Here is a 10,230-nt window from a genome sequence, read left to right as displayed (position 1 = left end):
GTTTTAAAGTTTACCTACTGTTTTATTATCTTTTGTATTTCTATCATTTATTTTAGTTGATTTGGTAGTTGTAAAATTAGGGGGGGGGGGGGGGAATGGAAGAACGTTTGTAGGCCAAATTTTGGGGATTTGATCGAGATTTCCGTATCGGATTTGAGTAATTTTGGTATGGGTGGACTCGTGATTGAATGGGTATTCAGATTTTGTGACTTTTATCGGATTCTGAGACGTGGGCCAGTGGGTTGACTTTTGACTTTTGATTAAAGACTTAGTCTTTTCTTATAGAATTGATTCCTGTAACTCGTGTTGATTGTACGAATTGCTTGTGGCTAGATTCGAGGCATTTGTAGGCTGTTTCGCGAGGCAAGGGCTTGTCGGAGTAGGGATTTGCACGATTTGAGGTAAGTAACACTTCTAAACTTGATTCTGAGGGTATGAAACCCGAATTATGTGTTATGTCATTGGTGTTGAGGTGACACACATGCTAGGCGACGGGCGTGTGGGTGTTCACCGTAAGAATTGTGACTTGGTCGATTCCGTGGAACAATATAGTTAATTAATCTTGTCGTTTTCCGTATTTTCATCATGTGTTAAAGAAATTGAGCTGCCAGTCATGTTAGAATTCATGCTTAGGCTACGTGTTGGTACTGTAGGGACCCACAAAGGTCGTGTTATATGTTGAGTTAATTGTCATTTTGTACTCAGCCACAGATTTTACTGCATATTATATCTCAGTCTCTGTTGTCCTTCATTGATACATTATACCATCATCGTTTGTGTCATGACCGAAAATCCATTAAAGGTCGGGATGGCGCCAGACATCGCTGTCAGACAAGCCAACAATAATAAACTAATTTGGTTCTCATTTTAGTATTTTTGAAATCATAATTTCCTTCAATTTATTAAATAGTAAAAGACGGAATTTACAGAGTAATGATAATATTTTTTAACAATTCCAATACTAAACAACCCATAATCACCCCAAAACCCGGTGTCACAAGTGCATGAGCATCAACTAGGAAGATAAAATAAAATACAACATATGTCCAGACTATAAATTAGACAAGAAAATACATGAGTAACTCTGAAGGAGACTCTGCTGGCTGCGGATCGTAATACGGAAATGCATCTCGCCTAAGTCCCCGCAAATATCCACGCCTCTGCTCTCACCCACTAAACGCATATGTACCTGCACAAAAATATGCAGCAAGTGTAGTATGAGTACATAAAAAATGCGTGTCACGATCCGAAATTCCCACCGTCGGGACCGTGATGGCGCCTAACCTTTCAGTTGCTAGGCAAGCCAACATTTAGAAATTAAATACGCAAACTCTTAAATGACTCAGTAAATAACATCAATTATATCATAACAAATTAAAGAAGTGTGGAAGTTCATAATAACCCAAATATTTATACACAACTACCCAGAATATGGTATCACAATTCACGAACTACTAAGATTTAACTACAAGTAAGGCGTCTGAAGGAAATACAACTGTTTTAGATACAAATGAAACAGTAAAGGAAATGCATAGAAGGGGATGCCAGGGCCTGCGGACGCCAACAGGACAACCTTGGGTCTCCGATCAGATGAAGCCAGCAACTAACTCGGGATCAACTCGGTCCAGTACCGAAAGTTGCACAGAAAGTGCAGAGTGCAGTATTAGTACAACCGACCCCATGTACTGGTAAGTGCCGAGCCTAACCTCGGCGAAGTAGTGACGAGGCTAGGACAAGACACATACATAAAATTGTGCAGTTAAACAATATACGGGCATAATAACAAATAATAGAAGCTAAACAGATAATAACGGAAGGGGGGAAACATGCTGAGGAAAGTACAAGATCATGAAAATATTAACAGTAAAGAAACAAAGCAAACAACATGCTTCGCACTAATGTAAATATTAAACATGGCAAAATCAAGTGCACGGTATCACCCTTCGTGCTTTACACTCTTCCTCACATGATAATGAATATAAAATGGCACGGCATCACACTTCGTGCTTTACACTCTTCCTCACATGATAGTGAATTAAAATGGCACGGCATCACCCTTCGTGCTTTACACTCTTCCTCACCAAAACAAAGAACAATAGCAACAGGGAGATGGAATTACCAATAAGAAGTCTCACTTCAACATTTAGTTCCACAACGTCAACCTCAACTTTGAGTCAATACTCGGTCAATATCAAATTCCGTAAAATATGATAAGAGTTGCTCAACATAAAGAATAACAAGTCTGAGCATGAACAATATGAAAAAAGAATACAAAGATTACAAGAATAAGGTTCACTCGCATGCTATGAATCGACAACAACGCATAGGTACTCGTCACCTATACGTTGTACCTAACATCCAAACATGTAGCAAATAGGCAACAATACCTAATCCCTCAAGCCAAGGTTAGACACAACACTTACCTCGCTCCAACGGCCAACTCAAAGCTCAATCGCCGCTTTTCCCTTCAAACAAGCTTCCGGGCCAATAGAATCTACAAAATTACAAACCAAACAATTCAGTTCAAGCCTTAGGAACTACCCACAATAGCAAGGAATTCAACTTAGGCCATTTTTGAAAAAGTCAACAAAAGTCAACACCCGGGCCCACTTGGTCCATACCCGAAATTTCGACCAAAAGACGATTACCCATTCACCCCCTGAGACCGGATATATAATTGGTTTTGGAATCCGACCTCAATTTGAGGTCTAAATCCCCAAATTTCGAAATCCCTAGTTTCTACCTAAAAAACCCCAATTCCACCATGAAAATCTTAGATTCTAGGTTGAAATCTTGTAAAATAAAGTGAAAGATTGAAAGAAACTAGTTTAGAATCACTTACCTACGATTTGGGGAAGAAATGGTCTTACGAAAATCGCCTCTTGTAGCTTAGGTTTGGAAAATTTGGGAAATGAATCAAAAATCCCGTCTAAGTCCCTTTTACACGGCTGCAGATGTCGCATTTGCGACCTAAGCTTAGCAATTGCGAAGCTAGCAAATGCGAGAAACCATTGCATTTGCGAGGTCTCTCACACTCCTGCTTCCTTCGCAAAAGCGAAGAAATGCTTGCAATAGCGAGCAGAGTTGTTCGAAAATGCGATCAATTGGTCGCAAATGCGAAGTCTACCTTCCCCCTGTCCCTATTGCAAATGCGAAGGATTGTTCGCATTTGCGAACTTAGGCTGGCCCAGCTTCTCTTTGCATTGGCGATGAGAAGCTCGCAAATGCGAACCAAACAGTGGTCGCAAATGCGAAGCTTGACCTTGCATTTGCGAGGTCTGAGGCCTGCTACAAGACTGAAGAACACCAGCAGTTTTTCTAAGTTTCAAATCACTACGTGGCCTATCCGAAACTCACCCGAGCCCTCGGGGCTCCAAACCAAACATGCACACAAGTCTAAAAACATCATACGAACTTGCTCGCGCGATCAAATCGCCAAAATAACACCTAGAACTACGAATGTAGCACAAAATCACATGAATTTCCCAAGAACACTTCAAAATTCCTATTTTCACAACCGGACGCCCTAATCACGTCAAAATAACTCTGCTTCTCACCAAATTTTGCAGACGTGACTTAAATATTATATTGAACCTGTACCGGGCTCTGGAACCAAAATACGAACTCGATACCAACAAGATCAAACATTAACAATCTCTTAAAAACCATTAAATTTTAATACTTACAATTTTTAACTAAAATTCATAACTCGGGCTAGGGACCTCCGAATCCGATTCTGGGCATATGGTCAGGTCCCATATTTTGATATAGACCCACCGGGACTGTCAAAACACGAGTCCGGGTTTGTTTACTCAAAACGTTGACCGTAGTCAACTAAATCAACTTCTAAAGGCAAAAATTATTAATTTCATCAACTTTCAACATAGAAGCTTTCCGGAATCACGCCCGGACTGCGCACACAAATCGAGGAGGGATAAAATGAAGTTTTTTTAAGACCTCGGAACGGAGAATTTAGTTTTAAATCATAAGATGACCTTTTGGGTCATCACATTCTCCACCTCTAAAACAACCGTTCGTGCTCGAACGGACATAGAAAAGTACCTGAGCTGGTGAAATGGTGGGGATATCTACTCCGCATAGCGGACTCGGACTCCCAGGTAGCTACCTCAACAGGCTGACCTCTCCACTGCACTCGAACTGAGGGATAACTCTTCGATCTCAACTGACGAACCTGCTGATCTAGAATGGCTACCGGCTCCTCCTCGTAGGTCAATTCCTTATCCAGTTGGACAGTGCTAAAGTCTAATACGTGAGATGGATCGCCCAGATACTTGCGAAGCATGGACACATGGAATACTGGACGGACCGCTGATAAATCGGGTGGCAATGCAAGTCTGTAAGCCACCTCTCCCACTCGATCAAGAATCTCAAAAGGCCCGATATACCTAGGGCTCAATTTGCCCTTCTTTCCAAACTTCATTACACCCTTCATGGGTAATAAACGAAGCAACACTCGATCCCCGACCATGAATGCAACATCACGGACCTTACGGTCGGCATAACTCTTCTGCCTGGACTGAGCTGTGGGAAGTCTATCCTGAATGATCTTAACCTTATCCAAGGCATCTTGTACCAAATTTGTACCCAATAACGGAGCCTCCCCCAGCTCAAACCATCCAACAGGCGACCGATATCGTTTACCATATAATGCCTTATAGGGGGCCATCTAAATGCTCGACTGGTAGCTGTTGTTGTAGGCAAACTCCGCTAACGGCAAGAACTGATCCCAAGAACCTCCGAAGTCAAGAACACAAGCGCGGAGCATATCCTCTAAAATTTGAATAGTACGCTCGGACTGTCCGTTCGTTTGAGGATGAAATGCTGTGCTCAACTCAAACCGTGTGCCCAACGCATGCTGCACTGCCCTCCAGAAATGCGAGGTGAACTGCGTACCTCAATCCGAAATGATAGACACGGGCACACCATGAAGGCGGACGATCTCACGGATGTAAATCTCTGCCAACCACTCTGAAGAATAGGAAACTGCCACAGGAATGAAATGCGCTGACTTGGTCAGTCTATCCACAATAACCCAAACTGCATCAAACTTCCTCAGAATCTGTGGGAGTCAAACAACGAAATCCATAGTGATACACTCCAACTTCCACTCAGGAATCTCTATCTTCTGAAGCAAACCACCAGGTCTCTGATGCTCATACTTTAGTTGCTGACAATTTAGACACTGAGCTACATATACAACTATATCCTTCTTCATCCTCCTCCACCAATAATGCTGCCGCAAGTCCTGATACATCTTGGCGGCGCCCGGATGAATAGAATACCGGGAACTGTGGGCCTCCTCTAGAATCAACACATGAAGCCTATCCACATTAGGCACACAAATCCCACCCTACATCCTCAAAACTCCATCATCTCCAACCGTAACATGCTGAGCATCTCTGTGACGCACTGTATCCCTAAGGACAAGCAAATGAGGGTCATCATACTACCGCTCCCTGATGCGCTCCAACAATGAAGACCGAGGGACCGTACTAGCTAGAACACGACTAGGCTCAGAAACATCCAACCTCACGAGCTGATTGGACAACGCCTGAACATCTAATGCAAGCGGCCTCTCACCGACTGGAATGTACGCAAGGCTGCCCATACTAGCTGACTTCCTACTCAAAGCATTGGCCACCACATTGGCCTTCCCATGATGATATAAGATAGTGATATCATGGTCTTTCAATAACTCCAACCATCTCCTCTGCCTTAAATTGAGCTCTTTATGCTTAAACAAGTACTGCAAACTCCAATGATCCGTGAACACCTCACACGGCACGCCATATAGATAGTGCCTCCAAATCTTCAGCGAGTGAACAATGGCTGCCAGCTCTAAGTCATGAATAGGGTAATTCTTTTCGTGAACCTTCAGCTGTCATGAAGCATATGCAATTACTTTTCCACCCCGCATCAATACCGCACCAAGTCCAATACGAGATGCGTCACAATATACCGTATAAGGCCATGAACCTGTGGGAAATACCAACACTGGTGCCATAGTCAAAGCTAGGGGCGTGCATTCGATCTATGGATTCAATTTTGAACCTTATTGATAATTACTTATCGATTATCAATTTGTACATATGCTTATCGTTATCGTTTCAATAATGTTTCAATTTTTTCGATTTTGATTTATCGATTTTTGGGGCTTATCGATTCGGTTATCGATTACACCAATAAGAAAATTTGCAGGATTCCACGGAAAGTATATCGCTATAAACACGCCTATAACAACCTCAAATTTCATTCGCCACCCTTCTTCTATTTATACCTTTCAAAAACTCTCTCTCCCAATTAGAACAATTATTTCAAATTCCAATTACCCTGTACACTATCAATAATTAGAAGAAATCAATAATTAATGGAAACACTAATGGAGGAAGAAGAGTACAACTGGAGAGAAGTGAAGCTTCCGTCGCTCATACCAGTGGTGTCGCCGCCTGAATTGGAGAGAGAAAGAGGAGAGAGGCACCGTGGACGGGACATAGTCATCGCTATTGATCACGGTCCTAACAGCAAGCACGCTTTTGATTGGGTTGTCACTCATATTTGCCGTCTCGCTTATACCATTCATCTTGTCCATGTCGTCTCCAGTTAATTTGCTTTTCTTTTTCTTTTTCTTATTGGAACCAAAATAATGGATAGAGGAAATAATAGGGTTAGGGACTTAGGGTAAAGGAAAGGGTATTATAGAATAAGGGTATATTTATCTTTTTAGTATATCTTATCGGTTTTTCGATCAATCGATAACCAAAGAGGACAAAATCAAAATTGAAATCGATAACTTGATAAGGAAAATTTTGAAATCGATAAACCGATATTGATAAACCGATAACAAATAATCGATTCAATTTATCGATAAACCGATTCGAATGCACACCCCTAGTCAAAGCTGTCTTGAGCTTCTGGAAGCTCGCCTCACACTCGTCCGACCATCTGAACGGGGCACCCTTCAAGGTCAACCTGGTCATTGGGGCTGCTACAGATGAGAACCCATCGACAAACCGACGGTAATAACCCGCCAATCCCAAGAAACTCTGGATCTTTGTAGCTGATGTGGGTCTAGGCCAGTCCTTGACTGCCTCGATCTTCTTAGGATCCATCTGAATACCCTCTGCTGATACAATGTGACCCAAGAAAGCCACTGAACTCAACCAAAACTCGCATTTTGAAAACTTAGCATATAACTGGTTGTCTCAGAGTCTGAAGAACGATCCTTTGCCAGCAGGGGTTTCGGTCGGTTTTACCTACTATTGGATTTGAACCAATGACTCTCGCCGTATGAAAGCGATACTCTAACCGCTGAGTCAAGTAGGTCAAACCTGCTCCCATTTCGAGTCAAGAAAAAAACGGCTCGAATGGTACGATCCCTCCGTCATATGAATTATTAAAGATATATGCGTGAGACACAATCTACTAATTAATCTATTTCTTTCCAATACCCCACTAGAAACAGATCACAAATTCATTATCTCAGCAGAGGCCCATCAGCCCCATCTTTGAAAAGAGAAGAAAGATATGCAGCTTGCTTGCGAGATGCAGCTCATGCTCCTCTCAACTGCGGGAGTAGATCAACATATCATCAATAAAAACAATCACAAAGGAATCCAGTTAGGGCTTGAAAACCCGGTTCATCGAATCCATAAAATGCTGCTAGGGCATTTGTCATCCCAAATGACATCACTAGAAAATCATAATGCACATACCGAGTCCAAAAAGCTATCTTAGGGACATCAGATGCCCTAATCCTAAACTGATGGTTGCCAGACCTCAAATCAATCTTCGAAAACACCTTGGCACCATGAAGCTGATCAAGTAAGTCATCAATCCTCGACAAAGGATACTTGTTCTTCATGGTGACTTTGTTCAACTGCCGATAATCTATGCACATCCTCATCGATCCATCTTTTATCTTTACAAACAACGCGGGTGCACCCCAGGGCGAGACACTAGGTCTAATGAAGCCCTTATCAAGAAAGTTGTGCAACTGTTCTTTCAATTCTTTCAACTCTGGCGGGGCCATACGGTATGGCGGAATAGAAATAGGCTCAGTGCCCGGAGCCAAATCAATACAGAAGTTAATATCCCTGTCGGGTGGCATCCCCGGCAGGTCAGCAGGAAATACCTCTGGAAATTCTCGAACAACTGGTACTAAATCCATGGAAGGAACCTCCGCACTAGAATCGCGGACATAAGCCAAATAAGCTAGACAACCTTTCTCGACCATACGTCGAGCCTTTATATAAGAAATAACCTTGCTGGTAGAATGACCAGGAGTCCCTCTCCACTCTAATCGAGGCAACCCTGGCAAGGCTAAGGTCACTGTCTTGGCGTGACAGCCCAATATAGCATGATAAGGTGACAACCAATTCATCCCCAAAATGACATCAAAATCAACCATATCGAGAAGTAGGAGATCTACAATAATCTCAAGACCCCCAATAATAATCACACATGAATGATAGACATAATACACAACAATAGAATCCCCACTGGTGTGGACACATGCACAGGGGCACTCAAAGAATCACGTGGCACAACCAAATATGAAGCAAAATAGGATGACACATATGAATAAGTAGAACCCGGATCAAATAGCATTGAGGCATCTCTACTGAAAACTAAAACCGTACATGTGATCACCGCGTTAGATGAATCATCCTCAGGCATGGCTGGAAAAGCATAGTATGAGGCTAGGGCCCACCACTTTGAACTACATCTCGAGGACGGGCCCTATCTGTCTGGCCTCCACCTCTAGCGGCCTGACCTCCACCTCTAATGCCCCGACCTCCACCTCTAACTGTCAGACCCCTACCTCTAGCTGGTTGAGCGGGCGGCGAAGCACTTGGTGTCGGAACCATGGCACGAGAACTCTGATGTTGAGAACTACTCGATGCTCGAGGACAATACCTGGTAATGTGCCTCGGATCACCACAAGTATAACAAGACTTCGACTGCTGAGACTGCTGACCCTGAAACTGACCCTGGCAGCGTAAGTAACCACCCTGAAAACTCTGAAGCGGAGGTGCACTAATAGGAGCTGGTGGTGCACTGTAGGCTAGCTGATCAGAATACTGTATAGGAGAGCCATGGCCACCTGAAGCCCCATGAGTAACTTGGAGTGCTGAATGAAACATCCTGGAAGGATGGCCTCTACCAAAAAAACCCCTGCCTCCAGGCGAGGCACCACTGAATCTACCCGAATGACGAGGTCTCTTGTCAGATCCCTCACCACTCCCCTGAGCTAAAACCATCTCAACTCGCCTGGCAACATTGGCTGCGTCCTAGAAAGAAATCTCACTCCCAGTCTCCTTAGCCATCTACAATCTGATAGGCTGAGAAAGTCCCTCAATAAACCTCATCACCCTCTCTTTCTCTCGGTGGGAATAATAATAAGAGCATGACGGGCCAAATCGACAAATCGAGTCTCGTACTGAGTGACGGTCATACTGCCCTGCTGAAGACGCTCGAACTGCCTGCGATAGTCCTCTCTCAGTGAACAGGAAGGAACTTCTCAAGAAATATCTGAGAGAACTTTTCCCAAGTCAAAGCAGGCAACCCAGCTGGTCTAGTCAACACAAAGTCATTCCACCATCTCTTGGCGGACCCTATCATCTGGAACACAACAAAATCGACCCCATTGGTCTCCACTATCCCCATGTTCCGCAGCACCTCATGGAAGCGGTCAAGATAATCCTATGGGTCCTCAAAAGATGCCCTACTGTAATGAACTGGAAAGAGCTTGGTGAACTTGTCCAATCTCAGCAAAGCTTCAGAAGACATAGTTGATCCGTCATCGGTCTGTGCTGCAACACCCGGCGGAACTGCCCCAACCGGCTGAGCTGCTGGAGTCTTAAACTAGGGAGCCATCTGCTCCGGAGTGTGAGTAGCGGGAGTCTGAACTCCTCCCCAGCCCGAGAGACGGTCGGTACCACAAGAAATGTGCCGGTATGAGAAGCACTCTCCATAAGGCCCACCAAACGGACCAAAGCGTCCTAAAGCACTGGGGTGGTTATGAACCCCTCTGGAACCCGAGCTGGTCCGGCAGGAATGGTCTGGGCTGGAACCTAATCATCAAAATCCACCTGAGGCTCCGCTACTGGTGTTGCTGCTCGAGCTCTGGGCTGAACCCTGCCCCTGCCTCGGCCTCTAGCACCGCCTCGGCCTCATCCTCTGCCCCTCGTAGGAGCTGCCAATGGGGGC

Source organism: Nicotiana attenuata, unplaced genomic scaffold (genome assembly GCF_001879085.1).
Source record: "Nicotiana attenuata strain UT unplaced genomic scaffold, NIATTr2, whole genome shotgun sequence".
Taxonomy (NCBI): domain Eukaryota; kingdom Viridiplantae; phylum Streptophyta; class Magnoliopsida; order Solanales; family Solanaceae; genus Nicotiana; species Nicotiana attenuata.
The sequence above is the reverse complement of the archived record's forward strand: the minus strand, read 5'-3'. Positions refer to the sequence as shown.